Below are 12,113 nucleotides of genomic sequence, written 5' to 3'. Positions count from 1 at the left end.
CTTCGTTGCCCGGGCGGTGTGTTTGGGATCATTGTCATGCTGAAAGACCCAGCCACGTTTCATCTTCAATGCCCTTGCTGATGGAAGGAGGTTTTCACTCAAAATCTCACGATACATGGCCCCATTCATTCTTTCCTTTACACGGATCAGTCGTCCTGGTCCCTTTGCAGAAAAACAGCCCCAAAGCATGATGTTTCCACCCCCATGCTTCACAGTAGGTATGGTGTTCTTTGGATGCAACTCAGCATTCTTTGTCCTCCCAAACACGACGAGTTGAGTTTTTACCAAAAAGTTATATTTTGGTTTCATCTGACCATATGACATTCTCCCAATCTTCTTCTGGATCATCCAAATGCTCTCTAGCAAACTTCAGACGGGCCTGGACATGTACTGGTTTAAGCAGGGGGACACGTCTGGCACTGCAGGATTTGAGTCCCTGGCAGCGTAGTGTGTTACTGATGGTAGGCTTTGTTACTTTGGTCCCAGCTCTCTGCAGGTCATTCACTAGGTCCCCCCGTGTGGTTCTGGGATTTTTGCTCACCGTTCTTGTGATCATTTTGACCCCACGGGGTGAGATCTTGCGTGGAGCCCCAGATCGAGGGAGATTATCAGTGGTCTTGTATGTCTTCCGTTTCCTAATAATTGCTCCCACAGCTGATTTCTTCACACCAAGCTGCTTACCTATTGCAGATTCAGTCTTCCCAGCCTGGTGCAGGTCTACAATTTTGTTTCTGGTGTCCTTTGACAGCTCTTTGGTCTTGGCCATAGTGGAGTTTGGAGTGTGACTGTTTGAGGTTGTGGACAGGTGTTTTTTATACTGATAACAAGTTCAAACAGGTGCCATTAATACAGGTAACGAGTGGAGGACAGAGGAGCCTCTTAAAGAAGAAGTTACAGGTCTGTGAGAGCCAGAAATCTTGCTTGTTTGTAGGTGACCAAATACTTATTTTCCACCATAATTTGCAAATAAATTCATGAAAAATCCTACAATGTGATTTTCTGGATTTTATTTTCTCATTTTGTCTGTCATAGTTGAAGTGTACCTATGATGAAAATTACAGGCCTCTCTCATCTTTTTAAGTGGGATAACTTGCACAATTGGTGGCTGACTAAATACTTTTTTGCCCCACTGTATATTGATTGCAATTATTCCCGAATGAGTGAGCGTTCATGTGCAAAGGATTAGCATTTCAATTGTTATAATTATCAACTTTGTAGTGTCTTTAATCTTTTGCGCCCCTCAGTCTTTTGTCCACCAATTCGCCATGCCGGTTTAGCCCACTAGGGCACATTCCCCTGTCATTTCCTTGTAACCATATGTACTTTGTTTGTTTGTGTGTGCATTTCTGTGATTAACTTTTACTTGGTACTCATCCCGGATCCGGGAGCACCCTCATCAGTAAAAAAGCTGACTAGCATAGCCTAGCATAGCGCCACAAGTAAATACTAGCATCTAAATATCATGAAATCACAAGTCCAAGACACCAGATGAAAGATACACATCTTGTGAATCCAGCCATCATTTCTGATTTTTAAAATGTTTTAAAGGGAAGACACAATATGTATTTCTATAAGCTAACCACGATAGCAAAAGACTCAACTTTTTTTTCCCACCATTTTTTTACTGCATAGGTAGCTATCACAAATTCGACCAAATAAAGATATAAATAGTCACTAACCAAGAAACAACTTCATCAGATGACAGTCTGATAACATATTTATTGTATAGCATATGTTTTGTTCGAAAAATTTGCATATTTCAGGTATAAATCATAGTTTTACATTGCAGCCACCATCACAAAATCTCACCAAAGCAGCTAGAATAACTACAGAGACCAACGTGAATTACCTAAATACTCATCATAAAACATTTATGAAAAATACACAGTGTACAGCAAATGAAAGACAAAGATCTTGTGAATCCAGCCAATATTTCAGATTTCTGAAGTGTTTTACAGCGAAAACACAATATAGCATTATATTAGCTTACTACAATAGCCAACCACACAACAGCATTGATTCAAGCCAACAGTAGCGATAACGAATAAACCAGCAAAAGATATAAAATTATTCACTAACCTTCTCAAACTTCTTCAGATGACAGTCCTATATCATCAAATTACACAATACATATATGGTTTGTTCGAAAATGTGCATATTTAGCGGCACAAATCGTGGTTATACAATATGAATAGTAGCCAAAATGCAAACAAAATGTCGGGAGAAATCTTGGGAGAGGCACCTAATCTAATCAATAACTAATCATAAACTTGACTAAAAAATACAGGTTGGACAGCAAATGAAAGATACATTAGTTCTTAATGCAACCGCTGTGTTAGATTTTTTAAATTAACGTTACTACGACATACAGCGTGCGTTAAAGCGAGACCGCACCGAAATTAATGGCGGAATAATAGTTTAACATTTTTCAACAGAACAACGAATTAACTTCTACCGAGTCAGAAACCCGGATCCGGGAGCACCCCCCACCCCCCACCAGTAAAAAAGCTGAATAGCATAGCTAGCATAGCGTCACAAGTAAATAGTAGCATCTAAATATCATTCAATCACAAGTCCAAGATACCAGATGAAAGATCCACTTCTTGTGAATCCAGCAATCATTTCTGATTTTTAAAATGTTTTACAGGGAAGACACAATATGTAAATCTATTAGCTAACCACGTTAGCAAAAGACACAATTTTTCTTTGTCCACCATTTTTTCTCTCCACCAGTAGCTATCACCAATTCGGCCAAATAAAGATATTGATAGCCACTAACCAAGAAAAAACCTCATCAGATGACAGTCTGATAACATATTTATTGTATAGGATAGTTTTTGTTAGAAAAATGTGCATATTTCAGGTAGAAATCATAGTTTACAATTGCACCCACCATCACAACTCGACTGGAATAAATACAGAGAGCAACGTGTATTACCAATTTACTCATCATAAAACATTTCATAAAAATAGACAAAGCATAGCAATGGAAAGACACAGATCTTGTGAATTCAGACAATATTTCAGATTTTCTAAGCGTTTTACAGCGAAAACACAATAAATCGTTATATTAGCATACCACATGTGCAAACGTTACCCCAGCATGAATCCAAGGCAAGGGGAGCGATAACGTTATGATCACCAAAAATTTTTCACTAACCTTCTCAGAATTCTTCCGATGACACTCCTGTAACATCATATTACAACATACATATAGAGTTTGTTCGAAAATGTGCATATTTAGCCACAAAAAACCGTGGTTATACAATGAGAATAGTAGCAAAACTGGCCTGAAAATGTCGGGCGCTATCTTTGAGAGTGATCTAGTCTAATCGATAGCTAATCATAAACTTGACTAAAAAATACAGGGTTGACAGGAATCGAAAGACAAATTAGTTCTTAATGCAATCGCTGACTTACATTTCTAAAATTATCCTTACTGTGCAATACCGGGTCCGCCAAGCGAAGCTACACATAACAAAATGGCGATATATGCGTTTAAAATTTTTCAACAGAACAGCGATTTATCATCATAAATAGTTCTTACTGTGAGCTGTTCTTCCATCAGTATCTTGGGCAATGTATCCTTTCTTGGGTCTATTCTTCTTTTGGTCGAAAGATGTCCTCTTGTCCGTCGAAATGCCCACTAACGTTCGACCGGGACCCCGAAACGTGCCCGGCGCTTCAAAGTGCATCACAAAGCAATGCCTCAAAATCGCACTAAACGGATATAAATTGCTATAAAACGGTTTAAATTAACTACCTTATGATGTTTTTAACACCTATAACGAGTAAAAACATGACCGGCGATATATAAGTGGCTAAACCAACGCTTGGAAAGAGAGCCAGTCCGACGTCCATCTTGCGTCAGGCGCAGCAGGAAAAGAACGGTACATCCGGTCTTTGGCGTTTTATACGGGCCCTGATTGCGCAATCGACTCCATTCAAATTGTCACCTCTTACTGACATCTAGAGGAAGGCATGGGCAGTGTTTGTATCCTCATAGGATTTACAGGGACTTTAAAACTGACCTGGGACCAGAGGCCAAAATTTCTGAAATCTCACTCCATATCAGGAAAAGTGCTGTAGAATGAGTTCTGTTTCACTCAGAGACATAATTCAAACGGTTATAGAAACTAGAGAGTGTTTTCTATCCAATAATAACAATAATATGCATATTGTACGAGCAAGAATTGACTACTAGGCAGTTTAATTTCGCAATGTCAAAAAAAATAAAGTGCTAACAGCACCCCCTATTGACAAAAGGTTAACCTTTTCTCAATAGGGGGGCGCCATTTCGACTTTGTAAAAAAACGTTCCCAAATTAAACTGCCTCGTACTCAATTCTTGCTCGTACAATATGCATATTATTATTACTATTGGATAGAAAACACTCTCTAGTTTCTAAATCCGTTTGAATTATATCTGTGAGTAAAACAGAACTCATTTTGCAGCAAACTTCCTGTCAGGAAGTGAGAAATCTGAAATCGGGCACTCTGTTCCAGGGTCAGTTTATTAATTTGCATGTAATCTATGGGTCGACATGCACTGCATACGCCTTCCCCTAGATGTCAGTAAGCAGTGAGAATTGGAATGGGGTGTCTAGGTAGATCTGAGGCCGTACAAAAGCTCTTGGAACCGGGTGTGCAGTCTTTTCAACGTTCGTCATGACGCAAGACAGACCTCAGGATTGCATTCTGAAAAGCTCTCGTTATAGGCGTTAGATATATCCGGCTCTGATTTTATTCGATATAGGTGTTAAAAACATCATAATGTAGTTATTTTAAACCGAGTTATATCAGTTTATATCAGTATATTGCGATTTTCGGTATTTTATTTGTGCTGCGTTATGGTGAGTTGGACACGTCTTCGCCACATGGCTAATGTTTGCTGCTAATTCCAAAGTTGAAGACGACAATCTACAACCGAGCAACGATTATTCTGGACAAAGGACAACTTGCACAAGATTCTGATGGAAGCTCATCAAATAGTAAGAACTATTTATGATGTTATTACTCAGTTAGAAAATAAATGATTTAAGACAATTGATATATGGATGACTCATAGTGAAGACTGGGTTCGTGCAGATAACCAACAATTTACGACGTTTGGAATGAGACTAACGTGAGGTAAAGAATAATTAATTAATCAGAAGACTTTAACTTTGTAATCTGAATATTTTCCTTGGTGCCCCGACTTCCTAGTTAATTACAGTTACATGATTAATTAGTTTAATCACATAATACTAATTACAGAGAGTTATTTGATAAATAAGTCTTCAGTTTTAATGATGCCAAAGACAAGACAATATGTTTGGGGAGTCTCCCACATGCCTTTTGGTGAACACCAAACGCGTTTGCTTATTCTTTTCTTGAAGCAATGGCTTTTTTATGGCCACTCTTCCGTAAAGCCCAGCTCTGTGGAGTGTATGGCTTAAAGTGGTCCTATGGACAGATAATCCAATCTCCGATGTGAGGCTTTGCAGCTCCTTCAGGGTTATCTTTGGTCTCTTTGTTGCCTCTCTGATTAATGCCCTCCTTGCCTGGTCTGTGAGTTTTGGTGGGCAGCCCTCTCTTGGTGCTATGGTGCTATATTCTTTCCATTTTTTACTAATGGATTTAATGGTGCCCTGTAGGTATGTTCAAAGTTTCTGATGTTTTTTTATAACCCAACCCTGATCTGTACTTCTCCACAACTTTGTCCATGACCTGTTTGGAGAGCTCATTGGTCTTCACAGTGCCGCTTGCTTGGCGGTGCCCCTTGCTTAGTGGTGTTACAGACTCTGGGGCCTTTCAGGACAGGTGTATAGTATACAGTTGAAATCGGAAGTTTACATACACCTTAGCCAAATACATTTAAACTCAGTTTTTCAAAATTCCTGACATTTAATCCTAGTAAAGATTCCCTGTCTTTGGTCAGTTAGGATCACCACTTTATTTTAAGAATGTGAAATGTCAGAATAGAAGCAGAGAGAATGATTTATTTCAGCTTTTATTTCTTTCATCACATTCCCAGTGGGTCAGAAGTTTACATACACTCAATTAGTATTTGGTAACATTGTCTTTAATTTGTTTAACTTGGGTCAAACATTTTGTGTAGCCTTCCACAAGCTTCCCACAATAAGTTGGGTGAATTGTGGCCCATTCCTCCTGACAGAGCTGGTGTAACTGAGTCAGGTTTGTAGGCCTCCTTGCTCGCACGCGCTTTTTCAGATCTGCCCACAAATTTTCTATAGGATTGAGGTCAGGGCTTTGTGATGGTCACTCCAATACCTTGACTTTGTTGTCCTTAATCAATTTTGCCACAACTTTGGGGTCATTGTCCATTTGGAAGACCCATTTGCGACCAAGCTTTAACTTCATGACTGATCTCTTGAGATGTTGCTTCAATATATCAACATCATTTTCCGTCCTCATGATGCCATCTATTTTGTGAAGTGCACCAGTCCCTCCTGCAGCAAAGCACCCACACAACATGATGCTGCCACCCCCGTGCTTCACGGTTGGGATGGTGTTCTTCGGCTTGCAAGCCTCCCCCTTTTTCCTCCAAACATAACGATGGCCATTATGGCCAAACAGTTCTATTTTTGTTTCATCAGACCAGAGGACATTTCTCCAAAAAGTATGATCTTTCTCCCCATGTGCAGTTGCAAACCATAATCTGGCTCTTTTATGGTGGTTTTGGAGCAGTGGCTTCTTCCTTGCTGAGCGGCCTTTCAGGTTATGTCCATATAGGACTCGTTTTACTGTGGATATAGATACTTTTGTACCAGTTTCCTCCAGCATCTTCACAAGGTCCTTTGTTGCTGCTCTGGGATTGATTTGCACTTTTCGCACCAAAGTACGTTCAGCTCTAAGAGGCAGAACGCGTCTCCTTCCTGAGCGGTATGACAGCTGCGTGGTCCCATGGTGTTTATACTTGCATACTATTGTTTGTACAGATGAATGTGGCACCTTCAGGCATTTGGAAATTGCTCCCAAGGATGAACCAGACTTGTGGAGGTCTACAATAATTTTCTCTGAGGTCTTGGCTGATTTCTTTAGATTTTCCCATGATGTCAAGCAAAGAGGCACTGAGTTTGAAGGTAGGCCTTGAAATACATCCACAGGTACACCTCCAATTGACTCAAATTATGTCAATTAGCCTATCAGAAGCTTCTAAAGCCATGACATAATTTTCTAAACTTTTCCAAGCTGTTTAAAGGCACAGTCAACTTAGTATATGTAAACTTCTGACCCACTGGAATTGTGATACAGTGAATTAGAAGTGAAATAATCTGTTTGTAAGCAATTGTTGGAAAAATGACTTGTTTCATGCACAAAGTAGATGTCCTAACCGACATGCCAACATTATAGTTTGTTAACAAGACATTTGTGGAGTGGTTGAAAATGAGTTTTAATGACTCCAACATAAGTGTGTGCAAACATTTCAAATTCAACTGTATACTGAGATCATGTGACAGATCATGTGATACTTAGATTGCACACAGGTGGCATTTATTTAGGTAATTATGTGACTTCTGAAGGTAATTGATTGCGCCAGATCTTATTTAGAGGCTTCTTAGCAAAGGGGCTGAATACATACGCACACACCACTTTTCAGGTAAAAAATTTATAAAAAAGTTAAACAAGTAATTTCTTTCATTTCACTTCACCAATTTGGACTATTACGTGTATGTCCATTACATGAAATCCAAATAAAAATCTATTTAAATTACAGGCTGTAATGCAACAAAATAGGAAAAATGCCAAGGGGGTGAATAATTTTGCAAAGCACTGTATGCATTCAAACAATTTACTGTACGTTTTTAAAAGCTGAGGAAAGATTAGCTTGATGATGACGAATTGGCACATTTTCTGGTGCGACATTCAAATTCAACACTAATCGATCAAAGAAATGCTTTTAAATTCACAGTGCCGTGTCATTGTACTTACATTCTTTACACCTTAGTTTTTCAACACAAGTAAGCTGTGAGTATTCATCTGAGGTGACCTATCTATCTCCTGCCTTTATTTACATGCCAATCACTGACATTAGTATTTTATCTGCTCCTTGATCTCCTGCGAGTTATCTGGCTTCGTGGTCATCAGTCTCTCCCTCATCTGCCCTCATCTGTACTGCACTCTGCCTGCATACTCCTCAGTGGAACACGCGCACAATAGAGATTCATGGCTCGTACAGGTGTCTGTGCATGTGTTCTGTTTCGCATGGTTGAGGTGTGTGCGTCATGTGTGCGTCAGGCGATTTGAAAAACCAATTGGGTGGTGGCATCTTACACAACTAACTGCAGTGTACTTGATCCCTCTGTCTTCTCTTCCACATAACTGTCTCTCCCTGTCTCGTTCTCAGGTTAGTGTTTTTTGTCATGAATCTTGTTCTGGATGCAGCTCTGCAGTGGCCACTAGCTGGCTCAGCCACAAAGTCATACAATTATTTTAACCTTTAAAAATAAAAATAAATGTACACAGTACATACACCACTATACATACACCTTGCTTTTCAACACTAAGGTGATCCATCTATCTCCTGCCTTTATCAAATGCCAATCACTGTATTTTATCTGTTCCTTGTCTGGCTTTGTGGTCACGAGTCTCTCCCTCATCTGTACTCTACTCTACAGTGCCTTCAGAAAGTATTCATAGCCCTGGAACTTTTACACATTTTGTTGTGTTAGTCTGAATATTCAATTGATTAAATTGAGATTTTGTGTAATTGATCTACACACAATAATACCCCATAATGTCAAAGTGGAATTATGTTTTTAGAAATGTTTTCAAATTAATAAAAAATGAAAAGCTGAAATGTCTTGAGTCTAAAGGTATTAAACCTTTTGTTATGGCTAGCCTAAATAGGTTCAGGAGTAAAAATGTGCTTAAAGCTGCAGTATGTCACTTTTTTGGACGATCTGACGAAATTCAAATAGAAATGTGTGTTATAGATCTGTCATTCTCATTGAAAGCAAGTCTACGAAGCAGTAGATCTGTTCTATGTGCGCTATTCAATACTTCCCGTTCTTAACTTTTCTTTTTGCGTCTAACTTTCAGTTTTGTACATCAGCTTCAAACAGCTGAGAATACAATATTTTTGGTTATGTAAAATATATTTCACAGCAGTTTAGATGTTACAATGATTCTCTACACTATCCTTGCTTGTTTTGTCCCATAAACTGAAATTAGGCAAACTATTCAAATTTTGGCAACCAGGAAATCTCGGAGCGATTTCTGCATAGTGCATCTTTAACAAGCCACATAGTACGTTGCATGGACTCACTCTGTGTGCAATAGTAGTGTTTAACATGATTTTTAAATGACTATGCAATATCTGTACCCCACACACACAATTATCTGTAAGGTCTCTGTCGAGCAGTGCATTTCAGGAGCAGAATCAACCACATTTCCAATGGCCACTGTGTTCTTGGGGACCTTCAATGTTGCAGACAATTTTTGGTACCCTTCTCCAGATCTGTGCCTCGACACAATCCTGTCTCGGGGCTCTACGGACAATTCCTTTGACCTCATGGCTTGCTTTTTGCTCTGACATGCACAGTCAACTGTGGGACCTCATATAGACATGTGTGGGCCTTTCCAAATCATGTCCAATCAATTGAATTTACCACAGGTGGACTCCAATCAAAGAATGATCAATGGAAACCGGATGCACCTGAGCTCAATTTCGAGTCTCATAGCAAAGGGTCTGAATACTTATGTAAATAATTTGCAAACATTTCTAAAAACCTGTTTTCACTTTGTCATTATGGGTTATTGTGTGTAGATTGATGAGGAAAAACATTTATTTAATCAATTTTACAATATGGCTGTAACGTAACAAAATGTGAAAAAAGGCAAAGGGTCTGAATGCTTTCCGAATGCACTGTAAATATAAAAAATAGCGGAGAGAGGCCAATGGAATCGTTGCAGGATATCAAGTGGGGTCCATTTGTCCTCATTGGAGCCAGAGTGGGCATTTTCAGTCTGCAAACACTTCTATATAGAAAGTCATGGCTGCCCGAGTCAAGGGCACACAGAGCCTCCACCATGTTGGCTGTTGCGTTCACTGAATCATTCTGACATTTCACCAATGACACCATCCAACATGCTGAAGAACAGTCTTTTACATCCAGTCTCTTCTCTTCTGTACTGCTGGCCTACTGTACTTTTCTCCACGCATTGCTGGAGATTTGTACTTACATAAGGTCGCTGTTTGCTTGGAGCTAGTGGTGGTGCATCAAATCATTTGGTACTATCAATAGCATTCTTCCAGTTCGAATACCCAGCTTGGGTGAAGGCCTTCTCTGCGTTAGCATTAGACAACACAGAACTTTCGACATGGGAAACAAAATTCAGCATCTGCAGTAACTGAGTATTCCAGCCACTCTCTGCCTATGAACCAGTTCCTATTAAATAAACATTTTTGGACAGAAAACCTGTGGCTATGGTAGAATTCTAGTTTAACCTGGGCTGGCTCCTCTGTTCCAAGATCATCAGGAACAGTTGGAGGTGGAGGAAGCTATTGAGCCGTTATTCTGGCGGAATTTGTGAAAGGGTGGGTAGACTCTGCACACAGAGCTAGCTGGAGCTCGGTAGAATCATCGCTGTTGGGCTTGATAGCGGCCTCAGTGGTTTGATGCTGCTGCTCATCGCTCTCCATTTCCTTTGTTTGGGTACTTTGACGATTAGCAGATTCAAACTAGCTTAAAAGGCTAAGGCTAATAGCACTAATGCTTTTTATAGCATCAAAACACGGTTTAAACTATAATTTTGATCTCATGGATGGTCAGTCCTTGCATCAATAGATTTGCCTAAACATTTCAGTAGTTACATTTCTTCATTTGAGATTACCCCTTTAAATAATGAAAGCAGGAATTCTGATGAAACACATTGACTTATTTTGGTTGACTCACTGCATGTGGACTCATTTTCACTTCACATTTGTAAATTTTCTCACTACTGAACCGTGCTGTGTAGACCTGAGCCAAGCTGCACTGGCCTGGTTACGCATCCACCATAGTTGCAGGAATCACGCTGGAAAGAGCAATGAATGTGAAATAGCCGAGCCAGTTCAGGGCAGTTTGGGTCGGCATGATCGTGTGAAAGGCTAATAGGAGCCAACAGTCTCAGATTTAAATGAGTGTAACTGCTAGTAGAACAACTGACTTTCTCCAAAGATATAGCTTATTAATTTAAAGAAAGACTTAATCACTAAATATTGAGTATGACTATGAGATTGAGTATTTTTATAAAGTAATGTGAATAATTTTTAACAATGTACTGTATGTACTGTATCTACCTCTATGACCTAAGACGGTATTGAAGAAAGTGAGGGGAAGAAATGGATGGGTGAACACAGAAATAGCGAGAGAACTGCAAGTGGAGGTTATTTTGGAAGATGGAGGGGTTATGAAGATTGGATATTTATAAAACGTATATTTTTTGCATAATTTATTTGTGTTGCTGTTTAATGATCCAATCTCCACCTAAATAAATATATATTTCATTTTGAAAATCATATCTAATTTGTACTTTGTTTTGGTCATCCCCAAAATGTATTATCAAATTATGATTACAAAATGTGTATACTTTACCTGAAACAAGTTATACAGTGGTGGATTATGTAATGATTTTGTATGGTATAATAATAATCATCATCATCTATTGGATTTATATTGCCCCAAGTCGTCAGTCGTGATACCTAGAGGGACTTTGTAGTCACGAGGAAACTGTACTAATGTTTGGCACTCTCTGGCTTAGTTTACAGTCATCATTGGTAACAAACTCTGTAACCTGGGACATTTGCCAACCATGGAATAAATACTGTAGTACATTTTGAATATGAAAAACACATCAGCTCTCCCTTGCTATGTACTATGTGAGTTTTGTCAGCCAAGCTACAACACAGGAACATGAGCAGTCACTATGGCCAATGTATTGACCACGCTACAATGAATTTATCAATCATACCTCTCAAGTACATTGACATTTTTATTGACGTCATGTTCTGGTTTAGTTTACAGTCATCATTGGTAGCAAACTCCGTAACCTGGCTATATTTGCCAACCAAGGATTAAACACTGTAGTACATTTTAGTTACAGACACCTTGTTAGTAATCTGAAAAG

The sequence above is a fragment of the Salvelinus alpinus genome, chromosome 23 (assembly GCF_045679555.1).
Source record: "Salvelinus alpinus chromosome 23, SLU_Salpinus.1, whole genome shotgun sequence".
Taxonomy (NCBI): domain Eukaryota; kingdom Metazoa; phylum Chordata; class Actinopteri; order Salmoniformes; family Salmonidae; genus Salvelinus; species Salvelinus alpinus.
This window is presented reverse-complemented; position numbering follows the sequence as displayed.